This window comes from Arachis hypogaea, chromosome 16, assembly GCF_003086295.3.
Source record: "Arachis hypogaea cultivar Tifrunner chromosome 16, arahy.Tifrunner.gnm2.J5K5, whole genome shotgun sequence".
Classification (NCBI taxonomy): domain Eukaryota; kingdom Viridiplantae; phylum Streptophyta; class Magnoliopsida; order Fabales; family Fabaceae; genus Arachis; species Arachis hypogaea.
In genome coordinates this window covers 77,521,244-77,545,054 of record NC_092051.1, presented here as the reverse complement: position 1 = coordinate 77,545,054, position 23,811 = coordinate 77,521,244, and the positions used below count along the sequence as shown (strand labels likewise).

At 34.4% G+C, this 23,811-nt stretch overlaps 2 non-coding genes across 2 annotated transcripts; one reads left to right on the top strand and one right to left on the bottom strand.

Annotated features, from left to right (window-relative positions):
* Positions 1 to 4,921: 4,921 nt before the first annotated feature.
* Positions 4,922 to 5,029, top strand: LOC112761434 (small nucleolar RNA R71). Its single transcript, XR_003181827.1, has one exon. It is a non-coding gene; the product is annotated as a small nucleolar RNA R71 (small nucleolar RNA).
* Positions 5,030 to 22,898: 17,869 nt separating this feature from the next.
* LOC112762042 (small nucleolar RNA Z223) lies at positions 22,899 to 22,991 on the bottom strand. Its single transcript, XR_003182403.1, has one exon. It is a non-coding gene; the product is annotated as a small nucleolar RNA Z223 (small nucleolar RNA).
* Positions 22,992 to 23,811: the final 820 nt, after the last annotated feature.

Genomic DNA, 23,811 nt, shown 5'->3' with positions numbered 1-23,811 from the left:
TCTCATGCTTTTGTTGAGGTCCATGAGTGGGCTCTCTTGTTTGCTCCATCTTCTTCTTAGTGATGGGCTTGTCCTCTTCAATGAGGATGTCTTCCTCTATGACAACACCGGCTGAATTGCATAGGTGACAGATGAGATGAGGAAAGGCTAACCTTGCCAAAGTGGAGGGCTTGTCAGCCACCTTGTATAGTTCTAGAGATATGATCTCATGAACTTCTACTTCCTCTCCAATCATGATACTATGGATCATGATAGCCCAGTCCACAGTAACTTCAGACCGGTTGCTAGTAAGAATGATAGAGCGTTGGATGAACTCTAACAATCCTCTAGCCATGGGCTTGAGGTCAAGCCTTCTCAGTTAAACCGGCTTGCCTTTGGAGTCCCTCTTCCATTGCGCTCCTTCCACACAGATGTCCATGAGGACTTGGTCCAACCTTTGATCAAAGTTGACTCTTCTAGTGAAAGGATGAGGATCTCCTCTCATTATTGGCAAGTTGAATGCTAACCTTACAGTTTCCGGATATTCACTCTTTTTGAGTATGAAGGGGACCTTGGAGATTATTGTTTTCTTGGCCACAACTTCATAGAAATGGTCTTGATGGACTTTTGAGATGAATCTCTCCATCTCCCATGACTCGGAGGTGGAAGCAATTGCCTTCCCTTTCCTCTTTCTAGAGATTTCTCCAGACTTAGGTGCCATTAATGGTTATTGGAAAACAAAAAGCAGAGCTTTCTCCCACACCAAACTTTAAAGGTTTGCTCGTCCTCGAGCAAAAGAAGAAAGAAATGAGGAGAAGATAAAGAAATGGAGGAGATAGAGGGGTGTTTTGGACTCGGCCAAGGGGGGTAGGAGTGTTTATGATGTGTGAAGTTGAAGGTGGTAAGGAGGGGTATTTATAGGGTAAGTGAGAGAGGGAAGTCAAGTATGAAGGGGTTGGGTTTGAGAGGGAAATATTTTGAATTTGAGTGGTGAGGTAGGTGGGGTTTTATGATGGGTTTTTGGGGAATAGGTGTTGATGTGATTGGTCAAGGATATTTGGGGAAGAGTGTGATGGAAGAAAGGTGTGAAGAAGAGAGAGAGAGAGAGAGTTGGGGTAGGTGGGGATCCTGTGGGTCCACAGATCCTGAGGTGTCAAGCAATTTTGGTCCCTGCACCTTTCTGGCGTTTAAACACCCTTTGTGTGCCATTTCTGGCGTTTAACGCCATTTCTGCTACCTTTTCTGGCGTTAAATGCCAGGCTGATGCCCATTTCTGGCGTTTAACACTAACCATACCCCCTTTTCTGGCGTTAAACGCCAGTCTGTCTGCCAATTCTAGCATTTAACGCCAGTCAGACAGCCAGATACTCTTTTCTGGCGTTAAACACCAGTCTGTCTGCCAATTTTGGCGTTTAACGCCCATAATGCTGCCACACTGGGCGTTAAATGCCCATTCTGCTATCCTTGCTGGCGTTTAAATGCCAGTAAGCCTGTCCTCTAGGGTGTGCTATTTTTTATGCTATTTTTTATTCTACTTTAATTCTGTAACTGTTTTTGTGACTGCACATGATCATCTACCCAAAAAAAAACATAACATGACAATAGAAAACAAATGTCTATAAAGATAAATATAATTAAATAACATTGGGTTGCCTCCCAATAAGTGCTTTTTTAATGTCAATAGCTTGACAGTGAGCTCTTAGAGAACTTCATAGAAACTCAGAGCTTAATGGTGGCCTCCCAACACCAAACTTATAAGTTGAGTGTGGGGGCTATGTTTGACTTTGTATTAAGAGAAGCTTTTCCTTCTTTCTCTCCATGGTCACAGAAGAAGATCCTTGAGCCTTAAACACAAGGTAGTCCTCATTCAGTTGAAGGAGTAACTCTCCTCTGTCCACATCAATCACAGCTCTTGCTGTGGCTAGGAAGGGTCGTCCCAGGATAATGGATTCATCCTCATCCTTCCCAGTGTCTAGGATTATGAAATCAGCAGGGATGTACAGGCCTTCAACCTTCACTAAGACATCCTCTACAAGTCCATAAGCCTGTTTCATTGATTTGTCTGCCATCTCTAGTAAGATTCGTGCAGCTTATACCTCAAAGATCCCCAGTTTCTCTATTACAGAGAGTGGCATGAGGTTTATTCCTGACCGCAGGTCACACAGAGCCTTTTCAAAGGTCATGGTGCCTATGGTACAAGGTATTAAGAACTTTCCAGGATCCGGTTTCTTCTGAGGTAATTTTAGTTGAACCAAGGCATTCAGTTCGTTGATGAGCAATGGAGGTTTATCCTCCCAAGTCTCATCACCAAATAGCTTGGCATTCAGCTTCATGATTACTCCTAGATACCGAGCAACTTGCTCTTCAACAATATCTCCATCCTCTTCAGAGGAAGAATACTCATCATAGCTCATGAATGGCAACAGTAAGTTCAGTGGAATCTCTATGGTCTCTGTATGAGCCTCGGATTCTTTTGGTTCCTTATTAGGGAACACCTTGGTGGTCAGTGGACGTCCATTGAGGTCTTCCTCACTAGAAATCACTGTCTCTTCCTCCTCTATAGGTTCGGCCACCTTGGGTATATTGATGGCCTTGCACTCTCTCTTTGGATTTTCTTCTGTATTGCTTGGGAGAGTACTAGGAGGAGTTTCAGTAACTCTTTTACTCAGCTGACCCACTTGTGCCTCCAAATTTCTGATGGAGGACCTTGTTTCAGTCATGAAATTGAGAGTGGTCTTAGATAGATCAGAGACTATGGTTGCTAAGTTAGAGAGGCTCTCCTTAGAACTCTCTGTCTGTTGTTGAGAAGATGATGGAAAAGGCTTGCAATTGCCAAACTTATTTCTCTCACCATTATTATTATTATTGAAGCTTTATTGAGGCTTCTGTTGATCCTTCCATGAGAAATTAGGATGATTCCTCCATGAAGAATTGTAAGTGTTTCCATAGGATTCTCCCATGTAATTCACTTCTTCCATTCCAGGATTCTTAGGGTCATAAGCTTCTCCTTCAAAGGAAGCTTCTTTAGTACTGCCGGGTGCAGCTTGCATTCCAGTCAGATTCTGAGAGATCATACTAACTTTCTGAGTCAATATTTTATCCTGAGCCAATATGGCATTCAGAGTATCAATCTCAAGAACTCCTTTTCTTCTGATTCATCCCATTATTCACAGGATTTCTTTCAGAAGTATACATGAACTGGTTATTTGCAACCATTTCAATGAGCTCCTGGGCTTCTGCAGGTGTTTTCTTCAGATAAAGAGATCCACCAGCAGAGTGGTCCAATGACATCTTGGACAATTAGTGCACGAAATTGTAAATCACACTTTTCACAACTCGTACCACTAACCAGCCAGTGCACTGGGTCGTCCAAGTAATACCTTACGTGAGTAAGGGTCGATCCCACAGAGATTGTCGGCTTGAAGCAAGCTATGGTTATTTCGTAACTCTTAGTCAGGAAATTAGTAATAAAAATGGTTGGATTTATGAGGAGTAAATAACATAAAGTAAATAATACTTACTATGTAGTAATGGAGAACAGGTTGAGGTTTTGGAGATACTCTGTCTTCTGAATCTCTGCTTTCCTACTGTCTTCTTCTTCATGCACGCAAGGCTCCTTCCATGGCAAGCTGTATGTTGGTGGATCACCGTTGTCAATGGCCACCATCAGTCCTCTCAGTGAAAATGGTCCAAATGCACCGTCACCGCACGGCTAATCATCTGTCAGTTCTCACTCATGTTGGAATAGGATCCATTGATATTTTTGCGTCTGTCACTATGCCCAACACTCGCGAGTTTGAAGCTCGTCACAGATATCCTATCCCAGATCCTACTCGGAATACCACAGACAAGGTTTAGACTTTTCGGATCTCAAGAATGCTGCCAATTGATTCTAGCTTATACCACGAAGACTCTGATCTCACAGATTTGAATGCTCTGTTGTCAGGAGATACAATCAAATGCGTGAACCAGGAATCAAAGAGATACACACTCAATCTAAAGTATAGCAAAAGTGGTTGTCAGGCACGCATTCATAGGCTGAGAATGGTAATGAGTGTCACGGATCATCACATTCATCATGTTGAAGTGCGAGTGGATATCTTAGAATAGAAACAAGCGTGATTGAATGGAAAACAGTAGAAATTGCATTAATCCATCGAGACACAGTAGAACTCCTCACCCCCAACCATGGGATTTAGAGACTCATGCAGTAGAAAATACAAGTTCTGATGTAAAATGTCATGAGGTACAAAATAAATCTCTAAAATTTGTTTTTATACTAAACTAATAACCTAGGTTTACAGAAAATGGGTAAACTAAGATAGATAGTGCAGAAATCCCCTTCTAGGGCCCACTTGGTGTGTGCTTGGGCTGAGCATTGAAGCTTCCATGTGTAGAGACTTTTCTTGGAGTTAAATGCCAGGTTGCTGCCTGTTTCTAGCGTTTAACTCCAGTTTTTATGCCAGTTCTAGCGTTTAACACCAGAATAGGGTAGAAAATTGGCGTTAAACGCCAGTTTGCGTGATCTCAACTCGGACAAAGTATGGACTATTATATATTGCTGGAAAGCCCAGGATGTCGACTTTCCAACGCAATTGAGAGCGTTCTAATTGGGCTTTTGTAGCTCCAGAAAATCTATTTCGAGTTCATGGAGGTCAGAATCCAACAGCATCTACAGTCTTTTTTCAGCCTCTGAATCAGATTTTTGCTCAGGTCCCTCAATTTCAGCCAGAAAATACCTAAAATCATAGAAAAAAACACACGAACTCATAGTAAAGTCCAGTAATGTGAATTTTGAATAAAAACTAATAAAAATATAGTAAAAAGGGAATAAAATATACTAAAAACTACCTAAAAATAATGCCAAAAAGCGTATAAATTATCCTCTCATCAACAATTCAGACAAACCATCATAGAATATACATAAAATGCTCCATTCTGAAAGCATGTCAGAAGGACACCTTCTGATCAATTGCTTGTATCTTTCCCAAGCTTCATAGAGGGATTCACCTTCCTTCTGTCTGAAGGTTTGGACTTCCACTCTAAGCTTGCTCATCTTTTGAGGTGGAAAAAATTAGGCTAAGAAAGCATTGACTAACTTTTCCCAAGAGTTCAAGCTTTCTTTAGGTTGTGAGTCTAACCATATCCTAGCTCCGTCTCTTACAACAAAGGGGAAAAGCATAAGTCTGTAGACCTCAGGATCAATCCCATTGGCCTTAATAGTGTCACAGATTTGCAAGAATTTAGCTAAAAACTGATGAGGATCTTCCAATGGAAGTCCATGAAACTTGCAATTTTACTGCATTAGAGAAACTAATTGAGGCTTAAACTCAAAGTTGTTTGCTCCAATTGCAGGAATTGAGATGCTTCTTCCATAGAAGTCAGGAGTTGGTGCAGTAAAGTCACCAAGCATCTTTCTTGCATCTCCACCATTGTTGTTGGGTTCGGCTGCCATGTCTGCTTCTTTTTCAAAATTTTCTGTAAGGTCCTCTCTGGAGTGTTGTGCTTTAGCTTCTCTTAGCTTCCTCTTCAGAGTCCTTTCAGGTTCAGGATCAGCTTCAACAAGAATGTCCTTATCCTTGTTCCTGCTCATATGAAAAAGAAAAGAACAGAAAAGAAGAGGAATCCTCTATGTCACAGTATAGAGATTCCTTTATGTGAGTAGAATAATAGAAGAATAGAAGAATGAGGTAGAGAGAGAATAAGAGGAATTCAAACACAGAGAGAGCGAATTCAAATATTAATTAAAAGAAAAGAAAAATATTTTGTTTTTATTTTCATTATAAGTTAGAATTCAAAATTTAAGAAAAGAAATAAAATAAAATTAGAATTTAAAATAATTATTTAATTAAAAAGAATTTTGAAAAAGTGGTTAGTTGTTTTCGAAAATGTAAACAAGAAATAGTAAACTTTTTTTTAAAATTAAAATAAACAAGTCAATTAGATGGTTGAAAAAGACTTGAGATTAAATTTTGAAAAGATAATAAGTTAGGAAAAGATTTTGAAATTAAATTTTGAAAAAGATATGATTGAAATTTATTTTGAAAAAGATTTGAAAATGAAATTAAAAAGATTTGATTTTTAAAATTAAAGTTGATGACTTGACTAACAAGAAACTAAAAGATATGATTCTAGAATTTGAAGATTGAACCTTTCTTAACAGGAAAGTAACAAGCTTAAAATTTTTTAATCAAAATATTAAATACTATCAAAGATTTCGAAAAATATGAAATAAAATTAAGAAAAAGATTTTGAGAATTTGTTTAAAGATTTTCGATAACATTAAAAGAAAAACGAAAAAGATTTTGAAAAAAAATTTTAAGAAAGAATTCGAAAATATTAAAAGAAAAATGAAAAAGATTTGATTTTGAAAAAGATTTGAAAGGATAGAATTTTTAAATTGAAATTTTGGCTTGACTAACAAGAAACAACTAAATTTTAAAAATTTTTGACTAAGTCAACCCAAAATTTCGAAATTTATGACTAAAATAAGGGAAAGATATTATTTTTTATTTTTGATTTTTTTTAATGAGGAGAGAGAAAAATAACAAAATTAAACAAAACATAAAAATTTAAGATCAAAACAATTAATGCATGCAGGAACACTTTGAATGTCAAGATGAACACCAAGAACACCTTGAAGATCATGATGAACATCAAGAACATATTTTTGAAAATTTTTAAGAAAAGAAACACATGCAAGACACCAAACTTAGAAATTTTTAAACTTTAGACACTAATAATTCGAAAATGCATATGAAAAACAACAAAAAAAAAAACACAAAACAAGAAAGATTAAAGATCAAACAAGGAAAATCATCAAGAACAACTTGAAGATCAAAGAACAGAATGCATGTTAAAATATCGAAAATTTTAAGAAAATTAAAAGAATGCAATTGAAACCAAACTTAAAATTTGACACTAGACTCAAACAAGAAACACAAAATTTTTTGGTTTTATGATTTTATAAAAAAAATTTGTATATTTTTCGAAAAATTTTTTTTGAAAGAGAAAATAAAGAAATTCCAAATTTTTAATAAGAATTCCAGGATTCATGCAATGTTAGTCTAAAGCTTCGGTCCAAAAGAATTAAACATGGCCAAATGGCCAGCCAAGCTTTAGCATAACAATTACAGACATGTCCTTTCTACAATAGAAAGTGGAAACCTCAGTCCAAAAGATTATACATAGCTTAACAGCCAGCCAGGCTTCAACATATCTCAAGAAGCTCTAGAATTCATTCTTAAAAATTTTTTTGAATTTTTTTAAAACTAAAAATATATTTCTTTTTTTTTGAAAATAAAAATAAAAAGCTTAAACATAAAATAAAATTACCCAATCTAAGCAACAAGATGAACCGTCAGTTGTTCAAACTCGAACAATCCCCAGCAACGGCGCCAAAAACTTGGTGCACGAAATTGTGATCACACTTTTCACAACTCCACACAACTAACCAGCAAGTGCACTGGGTCGTCCAAGTAATAACTTACGTGAGTAAGGGTCAATCCCACAGAGATTGTTGGCTTGAAGCAAGCTATGGTCATCCTGTAAATCTTAGTCAGGCGGATTCAAATGGTTATGAGGTTTTGATAATTAAAAGATAAATAAAACATAAAATAAAATAAAGATGCTTTGTTGCTTCTGAACCTCTGCTTTCCTATTGTCTTCTTCCAATCATGCGTGCTCCCTTCCATGGCAAGCTGTATGATCCTCTCGAATGAAAAATACCAGGTACGGTTTTTGCACGGTTAATCAACTGTCGGATTTCTCGTCTCGGATGAAAAATACCAGGTACAGCTACTGCACGGCTAATCATCTATCGGTTCTCACTAGCGTCGGAATAGGATCTCTCTATTCAATTGCACACTGTCACTGCACCCAACATTCGCGAGTTTGAAGCTCGTCACAGTCATCCCTTCCCAAATCCTACTCGGAATACCACAGACAAGGTTTAGACTTTCCGGATCTCAGGAATGCTGCCAATTGGTTCTAGCCTCTACCACGAAGGTTCTAACCTCATGGACTCGGTCCGTGGATTAGAGACCCAAGAGACTATACTCTGGCTGTCGTCCAATGACTACGTTGAACATCATGTAGACCGCTTGTGGTTGTCAGGCACGCAGATCTTGGCTAAGCGAGTAACGAAGATAGTGGGTGATTGTCACGGGTCACCCCTTCATTCTGACTTAACTGAATTAAGTACGAGAGTATATTTTGGAGAAGAAGTAAGCGTGAATTGAAAGAGAAACAATAGTACTTGCATTAATTCATGAAGAACAGCAGAGCTCCGCACCTTAATCTATGAGGTGTAGAAACTCCACCGTTGAAAAATACATAAGAGAAAAAGTCTAGGCATGGTTGAATGGCCAGCCTCCCAAAAGTGAAAAATGGCATAAGATAATACGAATACAATAGTAAAAAGTGCTATTTATACTAAACTAGTTACTAAGGATTACAGAAAATAAGTAACTAAGTGCAGATAGTGCAGAAATCCACTTCCGAAGCCCACTTGGTGTGTGCTTGGGCTGAGCATTGAGCTTTACATTGAGCTTTACACGTGCATAGGTCTTTTCTAGAGTTAAACGCCAGCTTGGATGCCAATTTGGGCGTTTAACACCAGTTCTGGTGCCAGTTCTGGCGTTTTACGCCAGAAAAGGGTCTCTGGTTGGCGTTTAAATGCCAATTTGGGCCATCAAATCTCGGGCAAAGTATGGACTTTTATGTAAAAGCAGTTGAGAGCATCTGCAGTTGAGAGCGTGCCAATTGGGCTTCTGTAGCTCCAGAAAATCCACTTCGAGTGCAGGAGGATCAGAATCCAACAGCATCTGCAGTCCTTTCTCAGCCTCTGAATCAGACTTTTGCTCAGGTCCCTCAATTTCAGCCAGAAAATACCTGAAATTATAGAAAAACACACAAACTCATAGTAAAGTCCAGAAATATAATTTTTTCATAAAACTAATAAAAATATAATAAGAAGTAACTAAAACATACTAAAAACTATGTAAAAACAATGCCAAAAAGAGTATAAATTATCCGCTCATCACGTAACAACCTCAACACCCATTCAATTCTCATATAAGACTCTTTGTGCTAACATTAGTAAGTTACAAAACTCAAAGAGAAGCTAGAGTGATAGAGAGCACTGAGAGAATGAGGAATAAAAAGAGAGAGCTACCCAAAGCTTGAATAGAGATCATCTTCATCAACCCATCTTCACCAAGAACATCATCATCCTTGCATCACCTTTCATGGGAGACCAAAAAGCTTGATCCTCCTCCACCATCATCTCTTCTTTGTTGTCCAAAAATCAGCAATGATTGAATGTAAAATGAGTTATTGAAATAATTTATAAGTGTTTGGTATGAATTTAAATGATTAATATTAAATGATGACGGAAGTCGAATTGGTAAAGAGCTCTTGGGGTTAAAATGTAATTTTATAAACATTGAAAAACAAGTGAAGATCTTGTAATTATGCTAAAAGACAGGGATTAAATGTAATATTGGCTAATAAAAGGTAAAATAGTCATTACGAAAAAGTTTAAGATTAAAATGGTAATTTATAGTCTTATTGTCTGTATAAATCGTCCTAGCCTATTATATTTTAACTTTTCATTCATCAATCATTCTAGCCTATTGTGTTTTACCTCCAGCGAGTAAATCATCCCAGGCTACTATGTTTTAGGCCAAAATCATATAAACCTATTTAACTTGGGACGATTTATAGTCAACTTCGGCCACCTACTACCCTGGCATGATTTATGGTTATTTTTCAAAAGTAAAAAAGCATAAATCTCCTAGAATATAATATTTTACAATTTAACCTAAACCACAAAACCCTGGGATGATTTATATAATATAATAATAGAAAGAGGATATTTAAATAGCAGAATTTGATTTAGGAGATTCTTATAATTTTAAATTCCCATCATTTTATATGAGGACTGCTACACATACAAGCCTTTTTGGTGACCAAGTATAACCAAGTTGGCCCAAGCCCCACAAAAACCAACCTCACATTAAGGTGCCTGTAAACACATTCTCACTCAACCGTTCAATAGTGCGAGCAGTATTATGAAAAATGCTTCTTCTTCCTCGATCAAAATCCAACCCTGAAAATTCAAACAATGCTCAAAATCTCTGAAAAAACTGTCAAAATCGTCATGAAAACTCAAGAAAATCTACAAGCAAAGTTCAAAATCTCCATCAAGAAACACAAAAACAAAAGACAAAATATTATTAAAGGTACTGTTCACTAATCGTCTAGTTTTCTCACTTTTCTCGTTTTCATTTTGATCGTGAAATGCTAGATAGTCATATTTTTGTGTATTTAGTGGATTCATTATGTGTTCTTACTTTAAAGTACATATTATTGTTCTCATCATACTGTTCAATCAGTGATAACTGTCTTACATACTATTTCGCATATAGTTTAACCTATATTTTCATGGGTTTGAGAGATTTGAATGTGTTTTTGTGCATGTTTACGTGTTATCAACTGGTGTAATTGGTGTTGTTTTCCTATTCTTGATATAACTAGAAACTTTCGGTGTATTTCAAGTTAATTTGGGTGTAATTGGTGATGTTGTCCTATTCTTGCTGTAACTATAAATAGAATGTTATTCTTGTACTTCTGGTGTCATTTTATGCATGTTTGATTGAGTTGAATATCATTTTGAACTCACATTATTTCATGTAATAAAAAAATAATAGCGGTGTATTCGGTTTGTCTTCCAGTGTGTTTCTTGTAATTTGAGGTGCACTTGGTGTTTTTGTCATTTTTTGTTGTAATAAACCCATAGAGTTTTGTTATAGTTCTTCTGGTGTCATTTGATGTATGTTTGATTGAGTTGAATCTCTTTTTGAAAATCACATTGTGTGATGTAACGAAGAAATAATAGCGTTGTATATGGCTCGTAATTTGGTGTATTTCTTGTGAATTGAGGTGTACTTGGTGCTGTTCTTATCTATTAACCTTATTTTTTATTCGTTATAGAAAAAATGGCATGCATGAACCCTAAACCAAAATAAAATGTAAGTACATATATCTTAGACTAACTCAATTTTTTTTGTATAAATATAATCTATTTAGATTATTCTCGTTTGTTTACAGAAAACTCATGATTTGAGATGTTCCACAAGACTCCTTCATGATAAATTCCAAAACATGAGTCATGACAAGAAAGCCATTGTCCAGGAATTGGAATTTGGTGGTTTGATTCACATCCCTCCCATGAATGTGCCGCATAACCTCTTAAAAGAGTTGGCATATTCGTTTGATCTGATGAAAACCACGTTGGACACTCGGTACGGTAGATTCAACATCACTCAAGAAAATATAGGAGATACTCTTGGCTTGAATGCATCTGGTAACTGATTACATAAACTGTTATACTTGCATTCTTTGTAATCTATTATGTTAATTATTTCGGTGTATTTTTACATTATATCTGTGTTATTGAAATATTTTTGCTGCTTTTGTAGGGTCGCTCCTTCCAGGAAGAGTTAAATTTCAAGAGCTTAGTGAGGAGGACAAGGAAGATTTTAGAAGCTTCCAAGGCACTACTTTGAAGCAATTGACAGACTCGATGATGGAGATTAGTGCTGAAATTCAAGAGGACATTCATCCTCTACATTCATATGTCCTTCTTGTTGTCGATAACCATAAACAAGATTTCTCCAATTCACATACTGCTGATTTTTAATGTGGACACCATACGTGAGTGGAATTGGAGTGGTCATGTCCTCAACTTCCTCATCAAGGGAATCAGTGAGCACATATTGAAAAAGAAAAAAAGCTGTTCATAGTTGCCTCTATGCTCTCATGATTGTATATTTTCATGAATCCACACAAAAAAACAGGCCCGTGGATACAATTCCTAGACCACCGTGGTTGCAGCATTGGACTAGGGAGTTACTGCTTCAGAGGATAGAAACTAGGATTAAAGATCATATGGTGACTTAACAGAATTTTTTCTTTAATTTCAGTGTATTTGTTTTATATATATGATGTAAACTAATATTTTACCTGTTTTTGGGCATCATGAAAAGTGCAGAACTGAAAGACAAATTGATGAGAATAAAAAATGAAGAAAAGAGGGAGATAAAGAAGAAACCACAAAAGAAGAAGAATATTTTTTCAAAAAGTGATAGTGTTATTCACTCTGAGTCTAATTCTAAAAAAGACTCAGAGGAGGCACCAGAAACAAGAAAACAACCAACAAGAAAGGCAGGAAAGTAAGTATTATTTTTCAGTATATTTTGCCATTTTTACTGTGTTTATTGCTTGATTATTGTTTGCTGTCTAGGATGGAATCCATAAAAAGGAAGCACATTGTTCAGGATTCATCTTTTTAAAACTAAACTGAATCTGATGATGAGTAAAATTCAGAAATTATCACTAGAATGCTATATTTTCTGTTTATATCAAAATTTTATTTATTAATAGAATGTTTCCAATTTATTGTCAGAAGTGAAGAACTGGAGCAAATAACAAAAGGAAGATTGAAGAAAAATATTCACAATCCTACAAAAAAGTATGCATTACTTTCGAGTATATTTTATCAATTTTGTTGTGTTTATTTGCTTCATGATTCTTTGCTTTCAGGGATGCAATCTGAAAAAAAGAAAGCACATTATTGAGGATTCATTTTCTGAAAAAAAAAAAAAACTAAATCTGATGATGAGTAAGATGCAAAAACTATCATTGAAATACTATGTTTTTCTTTATTGTGAAAATTTTATGTTTTTTAACCGAATTTTTTGCATGTGTTGTCAAAAGCGAAGAAATGGAGGAAATAAGAAAAGAAGATTGAAGAAAAAATTCACAAGCCTGTAAAAGAGTAAGTTTTATTATCGGTGTAATTTGTCAATTTTATTGTGTTTATTTGACTGAAGATTGTTTCCTTTTCCAGGATTGAATAAAAAAAAAAGAAACATGTTGAGGATTCATCTTCCCAAAAAGAAACTGACTCTAATAATGTGTAAGATTCAGAAACAATCATTGTAACGCTATGCTTTTTTTTTCATCAAAATTTTATTTGTTATTATAATTTTTTGCATGTACTGTCAAAACTAAACAAATATAACAAATAAGAGAAGAAAAAATGAAAAAAAAAAACAGATGATAAGCCTGCACAAAAGTATATTTTGCTTTTCAGTGTAATTTGCTAAGTTTATTGTGTTTTTTTGCCTGATAATTGTTTGCCTTTCCAGGATGTAGCAAAATTCCACAGATACACCAGAAGGTGGGCCCCACTCCATAGAAACTCACTATGTTTCATTGTAAACATAAGATTCAATATGTGAAATCCTTTGTTTGCTAAAATTTCCTAAACCCTAATGTAATTAATTACTCTAGTTTTACTTAATAATGTTTATTTTGTCCTTAGAATGCTGCATGTGAATTTGGCAATTAAAAATAATCCTGTGTTTCAAACACAGACAAGTTATCAGAGCAGTGTAAATAAGCCAAGTGATAACATGTAATTTCTATTTCTCTTGCCATTTTCTTAATTCTTGTGTTACCATATTCTGCTTCTAATTCTATATATATTTTTTTTAGAAAAAAAAATCCCTTTAAGACTTTATATTCAACTGTAGAAAGGTAGCAAAAAGAAAAGAAAAAAAAATCAACTATGTAAGTTCTCATAAAATAGAATTTATGTTTCTATTGAATGCTTGAGGTGTATTGGTGAGATGATTTCAGTGTATTTCAGGTTCAAGGAACAAGAAGAATCATTAAATTAACCAGCTCTTGTTCTAGAAGCAATAATAGGTAGTAATCCTCAAGAAAAATGATTATTCTTCGGAAAGAGACTCATTCTCAATCAGAACCACTCGACATGTGAGTTTTCCAACTTTCAATTTTCTATTTTTTAAATTAATCATTTTCACCTGAATGTTTACTCAATATTAACATTTTTATTTTGTCTTCATTAGACTTCCACCTTAAATATTTTCACCTCCATCAGAAAGAACAGCTTCAAGCCCTCTGCAAAATCAACCAACTACTGGAAAGTGTTCCAACAAGGAATATACTGAAGAAACTATTAATGCATAAGGAATAATACTTTCAGTATATATGGTTTGTCTTTAGGTGTATTTATGCATGGTTTAATGAGTTACATGTATTTTTAAAATAGCGTTGTATTTGGTTCTTATTTAGTGTATTTCCTACGAATTGAAGTGTAATTGCTTCGTTTTTTTTAATTTGATTCCTTTTCTGTAAACTTGCAGTACTCCACAACCTCATGAACTTGCTGAAAACACACCAACAGAGGAACATACTGAAGAACAACCTCAACAAGAATCTAATGAGCCAGTAGCTCCTTCTAAAGTGTAAGTTCTACACAATATAATTCTTTTTCAATATTTTCTGTGTATTCTTATACTATTTTCTATGTCACCTTGTAGTCATCCACCCTCTTAAGCCGATGTTGGATTAATGATGGTTGCCAACACAGCATCATTTCTAAAACATGACATTCCTACACCATCATTCAGCCTTGGCTTTTCTAAATTTATTGAGGAAGATATATTTACTCTAGAGGTTGAACCAGCAGTTGCAAAGGTAAAATCTCAAGAGAGCCCGATATTGGTTGAAGAATTAGAAGAGTTGGTGGAGCAGGTCATAAATACTAGGGTTGCAGCAGCATTAAATTTTGCTGAGGATAAAAGTCCCCATGCTAAAAGGTGCAGCCTACGGTGAGCTAATAAGTGTTCAGGAGGGAATTTTTGCCATTTTAGAGGCAAGGGGCATAATGGTAATCTTTTCATATTCAAAGATCTGAATACTAGAAGAATTATACTATGCCAGTCTTGGATATCAAGGAGACCAAGAGTTCATCTCAAAAATAGTGGTGCTGAAATGACAACAACTCATAAGGCTTATTAGGCTAAGTAAGGACAGCAAGAAGCCTAATAATGCTTTTCAAATTCAGTGGGAGGCATAATTTATTATTAATTTTTAAATTTTTAGGCATTTATTTTAGTTTCTTTTGCTGTTAGAGTTTGTTGGAAGATTTGATTTACTTCTGCTTTGCTTAGTAGTATTTTTAGGGATTTTAAATTTAAATCAAATCTGACCTAATCCGATAAGATCAAATCTGATTTAAATTAAGTTATCTTATTTTATCTTTTAGTTATTTTGTTAGGGGCCTATTTAAACACCTTTGGTGTGATAATTTACACAACTTTTGATGAATAAAATTTTCTTAGTGCTTTATGCACGTTTTTTTAGTGTGACTAATGAAGTGAGTGATTTGCTTCGCTTGTTGCATGAAGAATATTGAAGGATCCAACCTAAGGTGATTCTGCATTGTGGTTTCTTCAACTTCAGCCCTCTTATCTAGGTTGTCAAGAATAGGTTCTTTGAAGGTTTAGTAGGGAATCCCTTCTGGTGACCTAGGGTTGCTAAGAATAGGTTTCTTAGAGGTCTAGTAGGAAAACCCCTTATCTATCCTTTTATGTTTTTGCTGTGTCTTAGGGGTGTGTCTCTTTATGCCAATAATCCTTTACTTTCGTGTCATTCCTTTTCTTATATCCCCCTTCCAACACTTTTGTTGGGATTTTAATGCTTCAAAATTATTAAACCCCCAAACCTCCCCCCCCCCCCCAAAATAACTTCTTATTATTGAAAATTTCAAAACTCCTGTGAGGTGAAGAGAAATAACGGGCACCCTGAAGGAAAAATGATTTCTCTGGGTCACTGATAAACCCCATTTTTAGGGTTTATCTTGTACTTAATTTAGAAGATTTTATCAACTTTCCTCACATTTATTCAATGAAATAGCATAGTTTTGTAATTCTCCCTTAATCTGTGCCTAAGTGTGAAAACATGCTTTTTAGGCCTTTAATTAGTTCATTTTAATTCACCTTTGATTCTACTAGATGCCTTGATATGTGTGTTAGTGATTTCAGGTTTAAGAGGCAAAGAATGGATCAAAGGAGTGAAGAGAAAAGCATTCAAGTGGAGAATTCATGAAGAAATGAGCTTTTGATGATTTCAAAGCGACACGCACGCGTGAGCGACACGCGAGCGTGAGTAGGTCATATGTCAATCGACGTGTATGAATGACATGATGCATACGCATGATAAGGAGAATTGCAATATGACGCGTACGCGTGACCGACGCATTCGCGTGACCGACGCGTACGCATGGAAAGCGACACGTGACCTCATTAAAGGCAATTCCCTGGGGGCAACTTCTGAGCTTCCCAGGCCCAGATCCAACTCATTTCTGAGGCTATTACATGCAGAATTCAAGGGGGGTCAAGGGGGGAGCAATTAGTTTAGTTTTTCACCATGCTTTAGTTAGAGAGATAAGCTCTCTCTTCTTTTTAGAATTAGGTTAGGTTTAGTTTAATTCTTCTTTAGATTTAGGGTTAATTTGCAACATCCCTTCCAGCAAAATACCTTGCTTAAGTCAGGGTATTTCTACTAGAAAGAACATTACGTAACCTTTTCTAGTATTAACTACTTAATTATCGAGCCTTTTTATCGAGTTCGCGTTTTAGTTTTAAGGAAATGCCAGAAAATTTTTGTTTTTATTCCGTAAAGTCATGTTTCAAAGATTTCCAACAAATAATAATCACATAAATATTATTAATAATAACTCTTAATACAAAAGAAACCAAATAAAACTCAAATACAATATACTAAACCTACTCCTCTATGTAAAATAAAATCTCAAGGGACAACAGCGAGGGGACTCTATGAAAGCAATTAAAACCCTAAAGAAGGCCTACTAATCGTTTGCAGCTTCATATTGCATCTTCAAATATGTGTCACTAAAAGGGTGGAAAATTTGGGGGTGAGAACCAAACCACATGTTCTCAGTAGAGGTCGAGAATGCCGTGAAAGTAAAGAATAAAGCGCAAATAGTTAATTTCATTCAGAGACATCTAAAAGAAAATTAACCTTCTTTAAAAGCATTAGTTAATTATTCAAAATCCTAGACCTATATTTTCTTTATAAAGCTCTTAAAAGTTTTCCTATACTGTATGAATGACCAACTTGTTCTAAGCATAGGTTCATTAAGTCTATGCTGAACCAGTTTGATTTTTCATACTTTACTAGACCATAACATTAAAAAAGTTACCTACACGGTATAAATGATCATCCTGCTCCAAGCATAGGTTCTTTAAGTCTATGCTGAACCAGTCAGATACTTTATACAGAACTAGACCTCAAACATACCAGTCACGGCCTCAGGCCCAAACAACTCAATCAACATCCAATCACCACAATCCAAACAATCAGTTACAAACACAGGTAATAAGGTTCAAACACAATCAAGAGCAATTACATCAAGTATAGCAATTAGCAATTAAACAGAATTATTCACATAGGCAAACCAATTACAATATACACACCCAAACAATGTCACATAGATGCATATGATGAATGTCTAGTCCTAGTGCAGGCCATGAGCTCATGTGTCGGTTAGCACCTGCATTCCCGACATTTATCCAGTCACGAGTTCACGATTTCCCGAATACGATTTTTCGTTCAAATAAATACGCATATAATTATTAGCAGCTCTATTGAGACAGCCTCTGCTTTCTATTCGTAGGAAATATACTCTTGGGAACGGAAAATTGCTGTAGGTATCCTAGTTTCCCTACAGAAGCTCTTGGGTTGCTTTAAGCAACAGATAAATAAATATTATCTCTTAGGTTGCATTAAGCAACAAATAAGCAAACAATATCTCTTGGATTGCCTCAAGCAGCAAACAAACATCTCTTAGGTTGCTTCAAGCAACAAACAAATAAACAAATATCTCTTGGGTTGCCTCAAGCAACAGATAATCATACAATAACTACTTTACCCTTTCCTTTTTTCTTTCATAATTGCAAATACGCAAGCGGGACTAGACCACGCCCTTGCCAACAACCTCATAAACCAAATAATCTTTTCTTAAATGAATCAGTGAAGTTATCATCAAGCCTTAAATTTATTTTAATTAAATCCTTATACTTTTATAAAAATTTGGACATAATTTCCTCTAAAAATAGGACTTAGCCACCCTTTCGGGTCCTTCTTTCTCAACATTTCACAACCTCTTATCAGCAATTGCCACAACAATATATTCTCAAAAACATTTGATAATAGTATAGAAAATCTATTTTCTTAAATTCCATATCCAAGTAATCACCAAAACAACATCGGCAATCTAATTTCAATTTTTTTTTTTTAAAATATCAAACGAATTCTGAATTATGCAAACCTCATATCCATGCGACCATCTCGAATTAAGCTTTCTATTAAACCAAAAATCACAATTTTTCTCTGACTCTAGCTTCGGGAATATAAGCAAAACCGTGACTGCTCTGTAGTGCCTTAAAACCAGAAGACAGCAGCAACGTACAACATTTGAAATTTCATATAAAATCCAAATTAAATCCAACCACCTTCAAAATTAATGTGGTTAAACATAACTTATCCAAATTTCTTTCTAAATTGGTTCCAGGGTCATACCATTTTTAATGAAGAAGTAACGTAGCTTCGAAGTTAGGTAATTCTCTGCAGAATTCTGTTTTACAAATCATTGAACACAACCTCTTCCAAGTCCCATAACTCACTTATTAAAACATGGAAAACCCTGAAATTTAATTTACATATGCTAAACATACTTTCACCTCCAATTAGTTGCATTTCAATATCTATCCAGGATCAAAAGTTATAAACTCTCAAAGTTACTAATTTAGGAAAACAGAATCTGGCTTTTTCTGCATAATGCATCATCTTTCAAAAATTCATATCTTTAAAACTACAAGTCCAATTGTTCTGAAATTTTATGACATTAAAATAATAGGAATAAAGTTTTATTTAAAATTTGTTCCATTTCAAAATTCAAACTGAAAAATTTCCAATAGAAGAAACAAGTTGCTGATGTGTTAATCGTTCTGCAAAAAAAAACAGATTTGACATCCATAATTCAAAAATTTACCATAAATCATAAACTTGATGAAAAAGTCTCAAATTCACCAGTCCAACTCCCTATATTCCCAAGCTTAATCCAGACTTAGTCCCACACAAATTCGATCATCATAGAATTAGTTATAGATTTTTAAAGTTTCTAATTTCATTTAAAATAGTGCAGAAAATCAGATCCACGATTTAACTTTGAAAAAATCATAACTAATGTTCCAGTTAATACGAAACCTTCAAAATTGAATCTCAACAATCACACTTAATATAATTTACTTAACATTTAAATTCTCATCATTTCAGTCACTATAGAGCCACTGATTCACTTTCAAAGTTGCCGTTTAATTTCAAGAGAACCTGATTTTCAGCAAACCATTTTGTATTCAAAATCCAACCCTTCAATACCCCTCAAAACCAATTCCAAATCAACCACCAACCAAGTTCATTAACATTACAATATACCAAATAACAGCTCAACGGCAACAAATCCAACATAACCCATTAAAATTCAGAAATTCTCAACAATTAGTCATCAAACAATTCCCAATCCACATAATCAATCAATATCACTAATCAACAATTTCAAATCACAATCTCAACCATTCCAATCACAATTTCAGCCACAATTCAATATTCACATAATCAATCAATTACTCACAGCTATTAAATCTATTTGCAGTTATTCAATAAACCTTGTAGGCATTCTTAAATTGAAATCGTTTTAAACCCCCTACCTCGATGTCGTAATCACAGGATCTAACATAGCAATTTCCTTTATTTCCTAGTTCGTGGCAGCAACCGCAACAGTGATGCCAATGACTCTCTGTAGCAGCGATGTCATCAATAATCGCGATAATAATGGCTAGACGGAAACAAAAACATTTTTGGGCATTTTTTCTATAACGATGAAGCAGCAAGCAGAGATAGCAATAATCAAAATAGGCTGTTAATGATACAGATTCAGATACAAGGATGAAGGAGGCTATGGTAACCGAGCAATACCAGGACAGCATCAGCGATCTTGAACCCAACAAACAGTAGCGACAGTGGCGTTTTCTCCGATTCCAGAAACCAGAAGCAGTGGCGGGACAGCGTCTTCTTCCCTTGATTCTCGTAACTCTCCTCTTCTCTGTACACACAGTAGCAGCAGCTTCCTCTGATGGCAGCGGCGTGCAGCTCGACAGCAACCTCCGTCTCCAGCAACAGCGGCAGTGTTACGAGCCCTTATTTTCCTCGTCACATCTCCGTTCTCTATGAACTCCTATCTCTCCCTTCGTGCTCGTCGGTAGTGGCAGAAATGGTGGTGATAAAATCCCCTTCAAGCGGCGAACAGGGGCATCGTTAGTGGCTTCATCAACTGCGACGACGATGGCGGGCTTCAGTGACAGCAACAGCGCATGGCCTCTCGCAGCAGGTCGCGCTCCTCCTTCACATGCATCCTTCTCTTCCCGACGACGTCGACGGCGTGGCGAGCAGCTGGACGGTGCAGAGTATGGCTCCATCTTCTCCAATTCCAAGCTCTCTGTTCTTCCTTTCCATTTCTGCGTTTCTTTCTTTTGTTTTTTGTGTTAGTGTTTTAGGAAGAAAGGGGGTGGGCTGCGTGCTTCAGGGCTGGGGAAAGGGAAATTAAGTTTCTGATTAGGGATTTAGAACTAGGGTTCCAATTTGGGGAATTAGGGTAAAATTAGGATTTTTATAAAGGAATAAAGATAAATATAAATAGATATTTTGATAAAATTAAAGGATAAAATAATTTTAAAATTAAACATACTTTATTAAAAATATCTAAGAACATTATTTATCAACATATTGGTAAGTTGAATTAATTATTTCTAATTTAAATTATAAAATAAGCATATTAATCACATTTTTATAAAATATAGTTTAAACTCAATACTAATCAGTCAAATTAAATGATATAACTTTTTATTATTTTTCTATCACCAAAACTTTAATTTCAATTTACAAAATATCTAATTATAATAAAATTACTTAAACTTTAAGAATTTATAAAAATCTATTTAATCATTCCTAATAAATTAATCTCTAAAGCTCAAACTAATAAAGTAAACCATAATTCATTCATAATAGAAATTTCTTAAATTTAATTATATAACACTTCCAGTACTAAATTCTAATTTGAAATTAGATAAAATAACCAATTATAAAAATTTACACAAAAATATTAATTAACTTAACTCTGAATATTAATAAAACTAATTTAATTACTCTCAATTGATTAATTTATAAAATAAGATATCAAATCAATAAAATAAATCGTAACCTTTCAGAATAAAAGTTACTTAAATTAAATTATACAATTCTTTCTTATTTTTCAATTACTAAAATTATACAAAATATTCTATTATAATAAGATTACTTAAAAATATTAATTGATTCAAAATAAAACTATCTCCGAATCTATTTAATTATTTCTAACAAAATAATTTCTAAAATTACAAAATTTAAACTTAACAAGATAAAATCACAATTTATTTATATTTAGATTTTAAAAAAATGCGGGATGTTACATAATTTATGCTTTGATTTACTTTTCTTTTACAATTTCTTGTTCCTTTACCTTTGCTTTCCTAGTTTAGTATTTCATTCGTTGTAATTGTTTACTTTGTTGTTATTGCACTTTTGTTTCTTCTATTTTCCTTTAATGCAATTTATGTTTGATTTCTTTTATTGTTTAATTGCTTTGTTGTTGTTAATTTCTTACAATTGGTAGTTGTAGATTTACATTTCTTGCAGTTTTGTGATGCTTTCCTTTTATGCCTTCCAAGTGTTTGACAAAATGCTTGGAAGGATGTTAGAGTAGATTTTTGTGTTCTTGGCTTGGGATGGTAACTTAGGTGAACTTGAGCTACCAATGTCCAAGTGATTGATAATTGGTATCCATTGACTCTAGCTTTCACTTAGTCCATTAGTGAGGAGGCTAGGACTTATGGATTTGGATTGACATACACTACAAGAAAAAGTAATATTTGTAACCAAAAAAAATTATTACAAAAAATCAGAATTTCGAAACAAAAGGATTTTGTAACAAAAAAGGGGGCCGTTGCAGTATGTCCCATTACAAAAAGTTTTTGTAAAAAAAAAAAAGAACTGTTACAATTCAAAGTAATATTTTGTAACAAATTTTTCTGATACAAAAAAACAAAAGTCATTACAAAAGTGATAACAATATTTGACCTTTAAAATTTTTTCGTAACAATTTAAATTTTTGTGTCATAATATTTTGTTACAAAATACTACTTACTTTTGTAACATTTTTTATTCTTAGTTACAAAAATAAAAAGTTCATTTTAAAATATTTAATTAAATAATTGATATATCAATTAATTTTTTAAACACGCTAACTTAACATTTATATAATATATAATCATATAGATAATTAGAATATCTTACATGTCATTAAGATTCTTTTACAATAAAATAAGTTCTAGAAATTCAACTAAACAACTTTTTCCTAACATAAAATTGTATCATATCGGATTTATAATTCTTGACTCTTCTAGCATATTTCAGTCAAGTTGGCATCAATTTTGTACCCCTGCAAATATGAACAATGAAAACTAAAATTAAAAAACAACACATAACAATATCTTCATCAGAGTAAAAATTAAGTTAGAACTTACAAGTTAAAATTAACTAATTCCTTAAGAATCTATTCTTAAAGTTTAAAACTAGCCAATCAAGAATGTAAATTATCAAGAATTACCAATTCAATATATAAACCCAGGCTAATTAATCATAATTTAATTCATTAAATTTACATAAGTATCAATCGTCAAACAATCACTATCAATTGTCAATTCATTAAATAATAATTCAAATGAATGCAGCTTCACCAAGTAGGTTCTCCCTTTAAACAGGGTCTTGGCTCCAAAATACCTCAAACAGTTGGGTTGAATCATCACAGGCTATGTTTGGCACTCAATTAACATGCATTAACAACAACTTAAAAAATAATAAATGCAGAAATGCTCAGAAATATAACAGCTTCATCAATCACAATATTTTTAGAAGCAGAACTGGCATTTGAAGCTGAATTATTAAGCTCATAGATAACCAGAAATACATCAAGCAGAAAACCCAAAATAAAATGTTTATTAAATCAGAACTCAACGTTTGGATAAAACATTGATTTCCATACAAGTCATTACTTACAATATTTTATCAACTTCCTTTAGAATATCGACTACAAGCAAATGAATGTCCTCCCTACTAGGTTCCTTCTTGGATTTCTGACTAACTTTTCCTTTTCCTAACAATGGCATTGGAATAGAATAATTTGAGATGGAAAATTTACAAATAGACACATACTTGTAAAATACAGAACCATACTGTGTAACTTGATACGAATTCATATCAAGGGTGTGTTTATCAGGATATCAAAGCATGGAGATATTAATTTTGAATGATGGAGCTTATTGGAATTCCAAGCATTGGTGGATGTTCAAGGATGGATACAAGCACAAGCCACCATGATAAGGAGCTCACTAATTGTCCAACTTAAGGACTTAAAATAAAAGTGCTAGGTGGGAGACACCCCACCATGGTAACTTCTTTTTCATTTTTCTTTTTTTGTAAATATTAGTAGAATTAGTTTAATTTAATGATTATGTTGGTTTGTTGAGTTTAATTGGTAGTCTAGTATGTTGAATAAGGTTTTATGGTATTTTGGTAGCTGTTTGGAGGTTTAGAATGCTTGGTTTGGTGCAAGAACTTAGAAAAATTTTTGAAAAACAGAGCACCATGCCACGCGTATGGGTGACCCCAAGCTTTTCGACCATCCACGCGTGCGCGTCACCCACGCGTACGCGTGGATCCAAAATTTCCACCTCCCATACAAATTCTCGAGAGTTGTGCGAGTTTTGGGCTAGAGTTGTG